Genomic DNA, 13,592 nt, shown 5'->3' with positions numbered 1-13,592 from the left:
ATTACAGTACGAAACCGTGTACAGCGAAGATTTAGCACGTAGCGCTGGCATGGAATACAGCTCCGGAAAGGCATTCCTTTACGACCACGTAGTAATGTACAAGACGTTTAGCTTCTTGGATAAGACGGATGAGGTTATCAACCAAAGTATTAACCTCCCCCGAAGAAGTCTCACGGGGTTGATGTTGGTGTTTGCCAAACCCTACGAAGCCGGTAAGCGCGACAGCGAAGCCTTTCACAACCCCAACATTACCAACGTAGGCGTGAACATAAACGGCGTTCCAAACAAGGTTTACTCCCAGGGAATAAAGCCCGCAGACGTGTACAGGGAGGCAAAGCGTAAGTTTGGCGACCAAATTAACCCCGAGGAATTCTTTAAGGATAAGTATGCGCTGTGGATTGATATGCGCACCATTAACGACGAAGACCTACATGGGCAGGGTCTGCGGCTGGTAAACACGCAGGATGGCATAACATTGGAGATCAAGCGCACCAAAAATGCCTCCGCGGGTGACGGCGATAAAATAAACTGCTACGTCTTCGTCGTCTCAGACGCGCAACTGAGCGTAGAAATGAACCAACTTAAAAGTGTTGTCTATTAATATATATACAATGCTACGCGCACTCGAAAACGATCCCAAACTACAATGTATAAAGCAAGGCGACAAGCCGTACTTCAAAGCAAAGGAGGTGGCTTTGGCGTTGGGCTTTGAGCGCCCTATAGATGCAATTAGAGTACACGTATCTGAGAAATACCAGAAAAAATGGGTTGATCTACAAGGGGACCGCTCCTCTACTACGCAACTAAATACCGTGTTTATATCCGAACCTGGGGTGTACGAACTGGCACTTAGCTCCAAGCTACCCGAAGCTGTGGAGTTTCGTGAATGTGTCTTCGAAGAACTCATACCCGCGATGCATAAGACGATCGATATGCAATAGACAAGCATAAAAAGAAAGTTACACCCGATAAGTACTTCATCGTGTCTGACACCCAGTTGAGCGTAGAAATGAATCAGCTCCCTCTTCCAAGAAAGGATAAAAATATCCCTTACGTATACAATGCTTCGCGTATTCGAAAACAACGACACCAAACTGCAATGCATAGTGCAAGGCGAAACTTTGTACTTCAAAGCGAAAGCAGTGGCAACCGCGTTGGAATATGTCAATTCCAGAAAGGCTGTAAGTGACCACGTTTCAGAAGAAAACAAGACAACGCTGCGTTTCATAAAGGGTGTAAGCCAGAATTACACCCTTAACGAACAACCACATTCCGTCTACGTAACAGAAATGGGTCTTTATGAGTTAATATTTGGATCTGAAAAGTCCGTAGCTAAGGAGTTCAGAAAATGGGTGTTAGGTGAGGTCCTCCCTGCATTAAGGAAGACCGGTAAATATGAAATAGAAAAGCGCTTTGACGGTACAAATAAGTTGGTATTTAAAATAGAAAATGAATTCGACCTGCATAAGAAGGTCGTAAACTACATACGTCGATTCCACCCTACCCTACTGCTCGCACCAGGTCTTGGAGAACTACAGGACTCGGCTAGCAAAAGGATAGCATGTTGGCAGAAAGGGTATCAGGCGGGGCAACCCGATATCTTAGTTCTCAATGCACATAAAAAGCATAATGGGTTATGCCTGGAGTTGAAGACGCCTAAGGGCAACGGTGTATTATCACCTAAACAAGAGGCGTTACTCACACAATACGAGGTAAATGGTTACCTAACCATGGTGTGCAATGATTACGACCTTATATGCAGGGAGATCGACCATTACGTGGAAGGCATTCGCGTACCTTGTCCTTGGTGCGTTAAGGCTTTTAAGACGCAGGAGGCGTTAAGGACCCACCAAAGGATATTTCATAGATATAATGATCGTTGAACAGACACACTGGCGTGAATTAGTTCAAGGTCGTACATACAAAATAAAAAATTACGTCGTTTTCGAAGACATCAGCCGTTTAAGGTTGGTCTTGGAACACGAAGGTAAAGAGTGCACGCTATGGGCACCGGACTGCGTGCGGTATGTCCTTCAAGGTGAGGAATTCACGCACATATGCAGCTTTGGTAAGGTAAATGGTCGATGGAAGTTCGACGTTGAACGTAGGACGGATGCTAATCCTCTGTGTGATTAGATAAGTATTGGTCTGCTTCGGCGGACCTCATTTTTTGGGTGTTACCTATGAATGTTGCAATTCCTTATCCTTTGCATTTTGTTTGACATAGCGACGAAACGACACCATGTAGTCTTCGAAGGTACCTACGGGCTCTGCTTTGGGGTATAGACACTCCCAAATGTGTTGACCACTTCGTTGACAACCACAACGGTCGCAAAGAGCCTCCCAATGCTCCTGGTTCTCCCAAGGAGTGCCTTCGTATCGGTCGAAGTTCATAAAGAGCTCGTCCATCTCCTTTTTTTGTTTCGTCAGGCGCCTTGAAGTTTCCTCGGGGCAACAGCGCGATGCTACGTCACCGTGTTCCTCACAGGCAATTTCAACCAAGCGATAGGGGCGACAACGATGCAGGTGCCAATCGTCGTTGTTGTCGCAGCGTGGGCAAATTCCCTTAAGACAAACACGGTGGCGGACATGGTAGTCCAAAGCCTGGGCACTGCTTAGGTGCTTACCACAGTTACCGCAAAGAGTGTTATCATCACGGGTGCGCTTGCAGACGGCATTGTCGACGTGGTACTTTAACGCCTGTGGGCTGCTAAAGACCCGGTTACAAACGTCGCAAATAGTGCCAGCTTTAGGGCGCCCGCAGACGTTCCTTTCGACATGGTATTGGAGCCTTTGTCGGCTACTAAAGGATCGATTGCATTTGTTACAGTTCATTATAACAAGGGGGAATAAATACTTAATAAGTGGTCCTAAGTAATTCATGACCTCGCAAAAGAGTCTTGAGCCAGATCTTAATCTTAATTATATTTCCTTGTTGATGTTAGTCATCAACAATAATATCTAAAGAAAATTAAGACCGTCTTTGAAACCGACTTGCAAATCATTAAGATAGATCCTCTTTCTGGGCTAAAGTTTGCTGTGCGGGACACCAATGCCCCACAAAGGATCCTTCAGGGAATGCCCTGTCGCAATGAAGGCAGGTGTATTTTTTACGTGGCTTACGAGGGGTGATGCAGTCGGCAGGTGGTTCGCATGTAATACAATCCATATAATGAAAGGACGATTAGGAATCCTCCAAGGAATGCGACTGCGTAGGCTAGCATATATCTTAACGTTCTAGGGGGGATATCGCATAAAGTCCTTAATGGACTCTCTTGCCCAGCCAACCAGCGTTACCAGCGCACCAAACCGTTCTGCGCGCTTCAGAACGCACATTTCATCGTACAACTCCTGCACACGCTCTTTTAACCGGTCTATCTCCTCCCTTTGCATTTCTATGGTGTCTCTTTTATCTTTTGCGTCGGCGACAATTCTTTGCATTGCTTCCACTGGTTCCATCTATATATGAACCCAGATCACATACCTTGTAGCGCTCTGATAGTAGGACCCACCGGCTGCGGAAAAACACGATTTGTCGTGGAGCAGCTATTAGGACCCTTTAGATACCGCTTCGACTATATCGTGCTGCTCTGCCCCACCTACAGGAATAACCGCACCTGGGAAGGCATAGGCAGGAATGATGATGACTTCTTTGTAGATATCTTAGACCCTAACGAGTTATCCGGCCATCTTAAGTTCTGGCACAGACAATTCCCTAAAGATACTCAGACTTTACTCATATTGGATGACATCGCCTGTGGGGACGACGTAAAAAGACGCACCTCCGAATTAGTGAAGCTCGCTTTCAGCGGCAGACACGACAATATCAGCGTTTGGTTGCTCTCGCAGCAGCTTACCAGCGTCTCTAAACCCTTTAGGGAAAACATAGGCTCCCTGGTCGTATTTTATACTCCGAGCCGGAGTGATCTGGAAACCATCTTAGGCGACTACGGCGGTGAGATATCCAAGGAACAGTTACACGAATACATGCGGCATTTAAAAACGCACCAACATTCCAAGATGATCTTCTCTTTGAGGTTTCCCTACGCGGTTGGAATCTTTGATTCCTAATGTATATGGAGATTGAGCAGCTCTTAGATGAAGTCCCCACGCAGTTAGATGAAAGTAACCTCAAGGAACAACTTAACATCCTTGTGTCTTCGGGGAAGTGCAAAGAAATGATAGGCAAGGAACTTACCCATGAGCAAGTTAATAAGTTGTCAGAAGAGGAGGTCAAGAAGTTCCATAAGAGGTATGAGGCTGCCCTTGCAAGTAAGACCACGGACGCCGTAGCAGACTCCGCTATCCGACTTGCGACTAAATTGCTTGGACTTGCACTGCCTATAGACGACGTGGAGCAACTGCGAAAGGACATAAGCGATGACTATGTCATCACCCAAGAACTTAAGATAACCTGCGGCTGGTTGTCTTTGAAGTGCGGTAAGTTAATGGCAGTCGCCTCTGCGGCTTTGCACGTAGCTCAGCACGTCAACTTGAAGGAGGTACTAGGTTCCTTTGGAACATCTTGGAAGGACTTCAAGAAGGACAGAGAAGTCGAAAAGGTCTCCCAGGCAGCACTTGCTGAGGTACCTAGTTAAGTCATTCGTAAGTACTTAGTCAAGTCGTCCTTAAGTACTTAGTCAAGTCGTCGTCAAGTCGTCCTTAAGTACTTAGTCAAGTCGTCGTCAAGTCGTCCTTAAGTACTTAGTCAAGTCGTCGTCAAGTCGTCGTCAAGTCGTCGTCAAGTCGTCCTTAAGTACTTAGTCAAGTCGTCGTCAAGTCGTCCTTAAGTACTTAGTCAAGTCGTCGTCAAGTCGTCCTTAAGTCGTCGTCAAGTCGTCCTTAAGTACTTAGTCAAGTCGTCGTCAAGTCGTCGTCAAGTCGTCCTTAAGTACTTAGTCAAGTCGTCGTCAAGTCGTCGTCAAGTCGTCCTTAAGTACTTAGTCAAGTCCTTCAAGTCCTTAGATATAAGATGAGTGACACCGAAGAACAACCACCCGTAGAAGATACCAAGATTACCAAGGTTAAATCTCCAGGCAGAGTTGCCGCGGGGAAGAAGCTCGCGGAGATGAACAGAAAGAACAAAGCCAAAAAAGAAGAAGAGGTGGAAGAAGAGGAATTCTCCATTAATCCAGTCTACGTCATTGGCGCGATAGGAATTGCTATAGCAGCATGCAGCCTTTACTTACAATGGCAGACGTCAAAAGTAAAGTGGGAGGCCCCAACATATCACGCACCTGTGGAGGTTAGAAAAAGTAAGATCCCTGAAATGGAGTAATAACCTTCTCACCCTGTAATATAATGTCGACCGCGCTGTTAAAAACTGTTGAAGAAGCAGCTATCATTACTTCCATCGTTGCGGGTATTGGTTGGGTAGGTAAGAAAGTGCTCAAAGAAGACTTTACTGAAGACCCAAGCAAGAGCCTCGCTAATTTTGCTAAGATGACCGCTGCCGTGGGCGGGGCTATCATGGTAAAGGATTACCTACGAAAGGAAAAGTACCTACCTAACATATAATGGTTAGCTTAGTCGCAGGCGGAGTTATTGCAGCTTTAGCATTTACAGGGGCTAATTATGGTGGTAGATATCTGGATAGATTAGTTAGCGGTGATAAAAACGCAGAATCTAACGCCGAAAGGAAAAGACACGACTTAGCGCTGGAGAAATATCAGCGAGACGTTGCAGCTTGGAATGAAAAAAGACAAGCCTACAGGGATTGGTTGGACAAGAACTACCAAGACAAAATGCAGGCGGATAAGAACTTCGAAAATACAGACTACGCCTTCAAACTTTATGCGCAAGCGCATCCCACAGTGGCGTTAAAGAAGCCTGACTTTAAGAATTACTACCAGCCTTCTAAGAAACGAAAAGATAGTGAGTTGGTCTTCGTAGGAGTCGCAGGGCTGGCAGGAGGCGTGGCCTTGGCGTATCTAATATAATGATCGTCTTTTTGGAAAGCAACAAGAATAACTTTACCACTTATCTGAATCCTCCCATCCGCGCGGAAAGGGTCCGGCTGGTTAGTTGTTCTTTGTACAATTCTTGGTATAATTTAATTAATGGATTTGTCATCGGAACTTCTGGCATCAAACCAAAAATACCAGATTCCCATTACACCCCCATAACACTGGCTAAGGAGCTAGCAAAGCATGGATACGCTCTTACCACAGGATTACCCCATGAAATGAAATTCAAGAAAAATAGTGGAAGCGCTAATTTAAAGGACAGTTCATTGGTAGAACTCCTGGGCCTTACTAGTACCACGATAAATAGCGGCAGTACATATGACGTGAAATGGAAAGTCGCATCCTCTTACGAAGTCTATTGCGATTTAGTCCATAGTTACAACAATGGAGAAAGGTCTTCTCTTATGTCCAAATTTCTGCCCAAAGGTAATCCATTTGACCCAGTAGAATACACTCCCATTTCTTTGAGCTATGATTTGTCTAATTTGGTAGAAAGCATAAACATCACCATTAAGGTGGATGGAAAGACGGTGGATTTCAACGGACGTAAGATCAATCTCGTCCTGGAATTCATATAATGGGCCGCGTAGAGGACTAAACTCAAAAGGATTTACTATGGGCCGGAAGGCTATTGGAGAGGAGCGTCGGCCATCAAGAAACTCGCGACCGCGGCCAGGGTATCAGAAGAAACGGCTAAGAACTGGTTAAGAAAACAAACCCTCTGGCAGGTTTATCTTCCCGTGCCCAAGTACATTCCCAGGCCCAGCTTTACCGTAAATACCCCCAATGAAGTTCATCAGGCGGACTTGCTTTTCTTGCCGCACGACAAGGTGAGAAGAAAGACCTATAGATACGCTTTGACCGTAGTTGATATCGCAAGCAGATACAAAGACGCCGAACCCATAACCAGTAAGGATTCTGGGGAAGTCGCAGAAGCCCTAGGTAGGATTTATAAGCGCGTCTTGAAATGGCCTAAGCTGCTGCAAGTGGATGCGGGGACGGAGTTCATGGGCGTGGTTACCAAGACCCTGAAAGACCACGACACTAAGATTAGGAGAGCCGAAGCTGAGTACCACAGGGGTCAGAGCATCGTCGAAAGATTCAATAAGACCCTGGCCGAGCGTCTCTTTGGGTACCAGTATTGGAAAGAGCTGGAAGATCCCTCCAAACGCAACAGGGAATGGACTCAGAGGCTTCCCCAGGTCGTCGCGGCTTTGAACAACGAGGCGGCCAGGGCTACGGGGATAAAACCCAAGGATGCCATAAAAAAGAAACACGTGGAACACAAGTCCTACGTCAGAAGTTCGAGGGCGGTCGGACTGAAGGAAAAAAAGCTACCCCGCGACATAGTGGTCCGATACCTCTATCAGCCGGGGGAACTCGAAGGTGGCAGTAAGAGAGCCACGGATCCTAACTGGTCCCTGGAAACGTATGAGATTTCAAAGTCCGTCACCAAGGAAGGGCAACCCGTGTTGTATTACCTAGATGGCCCAAGTCGCGGATTCGTCATGGAAGAGCTGCTCATAGTCCCCAAAGACTCAGAGTAGTGCTAGCTGCCCTTCAAAGTAGCGCAGCACCGCGCGCCCGATTACACTCTAGGCATGTCAGCCTTACGTTGCCTCTGCAATGCCCGCGTTTATTATTTATGCGATCCACGGAGAACTGCTGATCGTCATTCGGGTCAAACCTCCATAGTAGAGGTATGTTACATTTGGCACACCTTGCCCCTTCCTTATAGACGTCGTCCACGCATAGGTCGAACGTCATATTTTTTTCTTCGTCGTGGCGCTTGTAGCGAAGGAGTTTCTTCGTAATGTTCTCTTTGGCTACGTCTTCTGGGGTCTTATCGTAACGCAGTTGCGGACCCCAAGCTCTTTTCAATTGCTTGGCGTATTCTACGCGGCTTACGGCGGTGTAAATTAAATTACTCCAACACAGCCGCTGGTCTATGATCCATAAGGTTTCTTTTATGGTAAGCCCCTGCGCGCTGTGGACTGTCATGCAATAGCCCAAGCGCCAGTCTGGATGGGAGGTTATTTTTTCCACCTTTTCTATGGGTACCCAGGCTTTATCATGCGTTACTGCGTTCTGCAGTTGGATGTCGGTACCAGGTACCCAGACGTCTCTTTTTTGCATGCGGGTGTCGTGGGGTTTGTAAGAAACGGGCACCAAATGCGTAGGGAAGCGCTCTCGGTGTATATTTAGCAAATCCTTTTGTATGCGAGACTGTGCTGCGCGTTTGCTGCTCAGCACCAGATCCTTTGGATGCCATGCGTATAGAAAGTCCTCGTATTTTTTCGCTCGTACGCGTTTGCGCAGCTTTTTGCATTGCTCGGCGTCACTAAGGCCCCTTAATTCCGCTTTCAGTTTTCTTATTTGATCCTTACTGCGGTAGTCGGTGTTAATTTCCTCCGCATGGTCTGCGAAATCTTTCAGCCATTCGTGGGGCATCTCTCCGGCTATTGGAGGAGGCTGGCAGGGATCTCCGGCAAATACCACTTGACATTTCCCGCGGAGGAACTCTACGAATTCTTCGAGGATTTCTAAAGGAACGGTGCAGATTTCGTCCCAAAGTATCACCGGAGGTATGTCGTGGATGGCTTCAGGTACCCACTTTTGGCCATTCCAACGAAAGAAGCTGTGGTATGTCTGCGCGTCGTGACCCTGACTGCAGAGTTCTCTTTCCAAACGATGCGTTGGCGTTAGCACCTTTATCTTAGGAAAGAGTTCCAAGACGCGCGTAGTCTTACCGCTGCCGCCGGTACCATAGAGGTAAGAGAAGCGTTGGTAGGAAATAGGGTCCGCAACTGAAGGTAAGGGCTCTTCTGTGGGGGTAATGGCGCCTTTTGTATGTCCACCATGATATTCTACGCGTTCTCTCCATGCTTTTATCTCTTCGTCTTTAACGCGCCATTGGCCACTTTCTGCAAGTTCGTCGGCAGTGTAGAACTCCTGCATCTTTTCTAACACTTCGGGCTTTACGTACAGAGAATCCGTGGCTACGCGCGGGATGTCCTCTTTGTCGAACCGTAACAGCATCGCAAGTAGGTTAATATGCGCATAGGCTAACATGCTGGCACGCAGATGGTAATACTGCGGTCGATGGTCCTGGTAGTAACACAAAGCGTTCCATTTGCGTAGTTTATCGTCGACAAGGTAGTCCCATTTCTCCACGGATACCATTGTTCCTTGTTCATGGGCGCGCTTTACGAGGAAGCTTAACTCTCCTTCGTCTGTTATCAGGCGTCGCTGCATATGTTTTTCGCCTTCTTTTGCGCCCTGAGTAAATTTACCTATGACGACCCGCGCGGTGGGGTTATGCTCCGGCAACCATTGCGTAAAGGCGCTGTGACAAAGTACGGCTTCATGCGCTGTGTAGGTAAGCAGCTTACGCTCTTCGAAGAACTTTAACAGCGGTATGGGTATCCATTCCTTCTCCTGCAGATGCTTTCCATACCACGCGTAGATTATTGGATGCAAGTTCTTTGCGAATTTCCAACTGGTCAATCTGACGAATCCCGTTGCTGGGGCATCGTAGCTGCCGCCTAAGGACACGCGGAAGAATTGGGAGTCCGGATGTCCGTAACGGTCGTAATATTCCTTACAATCGCCGAGGCCTTTGAAACTGGCAGGATAGCAATGTTTCATGTCCAGCGACACGTATTCGTTTTCGTCGTACTCCATGTTCCACAGACCTCCGTGGCCGTGTTCTACGCATGCTTTGGCTACGTCGGCGAACTCTGCCGGCGTAGGTTTCCAGCCGTTTCTTTTCTTGGCAGCCAGAAAGTCCAAACTACGGGAGCTAAGCACTTCGTTTGAGAAGTCTTCTCCTAAGGTCTCACAGGCACTTTGAATGCGTTGGTGTTCAATTTCGGGGCGGTAAAGTGTACCGTCTTGCGTAATAAACTGACTTCCTTCTGAATCCATTAGCCAAACGGAGTTCTCGTGGATTAACTCTGCAAGTGGAGAATTCTTGTAGACCTTCGTTTCCTTCTTTTTGGGGAACCTAAGTTCTCGCCAAGCGTGTCCATTGTGTTGGTAAATTACGATAGGCGCACCTCTACCTCCGTATTTGTGCGTTCCGGAGTAAATGAAGCCGTCGGTGATATCTTTCACATGGATTCGCCTCTCCAGCGCCGTTTCTAACTTCTTGATGTTCCCTATGGTGGCTCCGGCCCTACGCGTGGAATCTTCCCATTTCCTGATGGCTTCTCTTCTCTTCAACGTAAGCTTACCTCCCCTAGAGGAATCCTCGAAGAACTCTCTAACTAACTTCCCTACGCAGTTACCAGGATGGCGCATTGGCTTCAACTTTTTGACATCCGGCGTCTTTATTTCATACGCACCGTAAATAACCACGGTAACCGGGTAAGCAACTTCGTAGAACAACATGTCTATTCCTACCAATGCTCCCGGTCGCGTGTCCTTGTTTAAAACGAACAGGTCCTTTCTGCCAGACGCCCGTATTGGATTCCTGCCCTTTTCTATTATCCACTCGCCGTCTAAATACTTTATAAACGTCAACTCCAACCGGTAGTTACCTTCGGGCATTAAGTTAATTATTCTTTCTACTCTTTCTTCTGTCATCGTCTCATCTGTATCTCCCTCCATATACGTTGTGAAGGCAAAGTCGGCGTCCAGGCGATCCAACACCTGAGTTCTGAGCTTGCGCACAGTTTTATTTCGAATGCTCGTGATGGTGTCCATCTATACGTAAGGAATATCTTAACCTCCGTTTGCGTCACAAACATAGCAGCAGTAAGGAAATCTTCGCGCAACATATGACAAAACACGGGTAATACCCGACGCGGACGCTAGCGTATAAACACGGGTAATTCCTGGGTGATTCCGAATGTTGATCGCGAGTCCCCCTTACTGCTGCTCCATCCCAGTAGTGATTTACTTTGTTTTCTTAATTCTCATTAATTAAATATAAATTTGAGAAGCTCTATTCTAGATCTACTGCAGAACAGCAGCAACACTATCTTTAGATGACAAAAATATTGCAAAGAGAAGTTCAAACTTTCTGCAATATTTTTTTCTCTATTTTTGTCATGGCAACAAAGAATGTTGTGGTAGGTGTGGTTCATAACTGCTTTGGTTGTCTAAGGTTTTGACCACATTTATCCTCAAGAAACTCTATGACATCATATCTCTTCATTTTTTATAAAATCTTACAAAAGTCTTGTACTGTGAATTTTTTTGAATCTTCTTCTTTGGTCTGTTTTTGGTAGCAATAGGATGCCCACTCCAACAGGATACTAGTTGGACTCTTTGGAGACTCTGGCTCAAAGCTTTTGTATGTATTGTAATCAATCCCTAATTCAGAAGCAAAATGTCTCCAGTTTCTAAGAGCTGGAGAACTCTTGTTTAGCACATAGCAGATGGAGCACATTAGTTCACCGTGGAGTGGTACTACTTCCTTCATCTTTCCTGTAGAAAGAGAAAAAGACAAGGATACAACACATATTTATTTTACAGTCATTTTTTACTATGCTTTTCATAATATTCTCTTCCTAAATGACTCCAGGAGTCTGGCATTTTAATCTATTAATCAAACTTATGATGGGCCAAGCTCATCCTAGTGATAAAGAAATTTCCATGCAAAAATTGCTGTCAAGAAATTCCTGCTTCTCAAAAGCCATTTTCAAATGAGAATTTCTTTATCTCCCATGACCAGAATGAGCTCAGTCTGTGATAAGTTTGATTGACCAAAGTCAAAATGCCAATACCCCGATCCCAGAGGTTTTTCTTTTTTTTTTTCAGTTTGCGGCGTTAACTGAAAAAAAACCCAGAAACCTCTGAGACCAGGGTAGTGACAGGCAGGTCACAGAATTATGAAAAGCACTGTATCTACTCTGGTATTATATCAAGAACCAGTGCTTAAAAACCCTACCTGAATCAATGTCAATAACAAGATCTATTACATCCCTCCTATTTATCTTCTCCATCTTTTCCTTGAATTCCTCAACAGTCAAACCAGGCATTGTGGAGTAAATATAATTAAACAATTCTTCTACTGCATTTGGAGAATTCCCATTTCCAATTTCTTGTAGAATTTCTTTCTTAACTTTAAGCTTTAGTCCAAGATGTCTCCAGTTTTTTATTACCCTGGACTCTTTGTCCAATTTTGTTGCGAGTTCTTCCAATAGGTCTTGATTTTTAGTGATTTCATTGCTCACAGAGTTCTCTCTCTTCTGTGCTGTAACATTAAAGAAAGCATGCACTCTAAATACTCTTCAGGAATTTGGCTGCAGAGAAACATTATTTTGCATCATGAAAAAACGTGTATCTCAGACTTGGTGGAGCATCAGAATATCGTGTTGCAGGTTTAATTCCCAGCAGGCTATATAGGGTGACCAGCACTCAGGGTGTTAAGATATAAACTGAGGAAAAAAGTGTCTGCTTAAGTTAGTTTGTAATATGGATTGGAAAGACTGATAAACACTTTGAATGGCAGCTAAATGGCAATGAACCAATGATGATGATAAGTAACCCTGGCATTGACCCCACGTTTATATATCTTTATTTTACCTGGTATAGCATTCTCTATCACTTCAACAGCATCTTTCCTTTTCAATTCACGAAGTATTTCAATGAGTTGAATGACAGTGAGGTTCTCTGTGTGTCTCCAGCTCTTAAAAGATTCAAACAGCAGTTCTGTTGGGCTTTCATTTGTTGTTCTTCTACACTGTGCTTTAATATGTGGAGGTGCTTCGAGCTCACAAGCAAGATGTTCCCAGTGTGCAAGAACACGGCTTTCTGGGTCAAGGTGTGATGAATAATTCACATTTTTTCAGAAGGTGTGAAAATGACCCAAAATCGACCAAAACCATGGGCTATAGTCCATGCTTTTTGGCCAAAAACACCCATTTTTCAAGTGTGATGAATAATTCACATTTTTTCAAAAGGTGTGAAAATGACCCAAAATCGACCAAAACCATGGGCTATAGTCCATGCTTTTTGGCCAAAAACACCCATTTTTCAAGTGTGATGAATAATTCACATTTTCTCAAAAGGTGTGAAAATGACCCAAAATCGACCAAAACCATGGTCTATAGTCCATGCTTTTTCGCCAAAAACACCCATTTTTCAGGTGTGATGAATAATTCACATTTTTTCAAAAGGTGTGAAAATGACCCAAAATCGACCAAAACCATGGGCTATAGTCCATGCTTTTTGGCCAAAAACACCCATTTTTTAAGTGATGAATAATTCACATTTTTTCAAAAGGTGTGAAAATGACCCAAAATCGACCAAAACCGTGGGCTATAGTCCATGCTTTTTGGCCAAAAACACCCATTTTTCAAGTGTGATGAATAATTCACATTTTCCCAAAAGGTGTGAAAATGAACCCAAATCGACCAAAACCATGGGCTATAGTCCATGCTTTTTGGCCAAAAACACCCATTTTTCAAGTGATGAATAATTCACATTTTTTCAAAAGGTGTGAAAATGACCCAAAATCGACCAAAACCGTGGGCTATAGTCCATGCTTTTTGGCCAAAAACACCCATTTTTCAAGTGTGATGAATAACTCACATTTTCTCAAAAGATGTGAAAATGACACAAAATCGACCAAAACCATGGGCTATAGTCCATGCTTTTTGGCCAAAAACACCCATT

Source organism: Actinia tenebrosa, unplaced genomic scaffold (assembly GCF_029948245.1).
Source record: "Actinia tenebrosa isolate PJP-AT-01 unplaced genomic scaffold, QUT_ActTen_1.0 PGA_scaffold15__27_contigs__length_11533743, whole genome shotgun sequence".
In the NCBI taxonomy this organism is placed as follows: Eukaryota; Metazoa; Cnidaria; class Anthozoa; order Actiniaria; family Actiniidae; genus Actinia; species Actinia tenebrosa.
The sequence above is the reverse complement of the archived record's forward strand: the minus strand, read 5'-3'. Positions refer to the sequence as shown.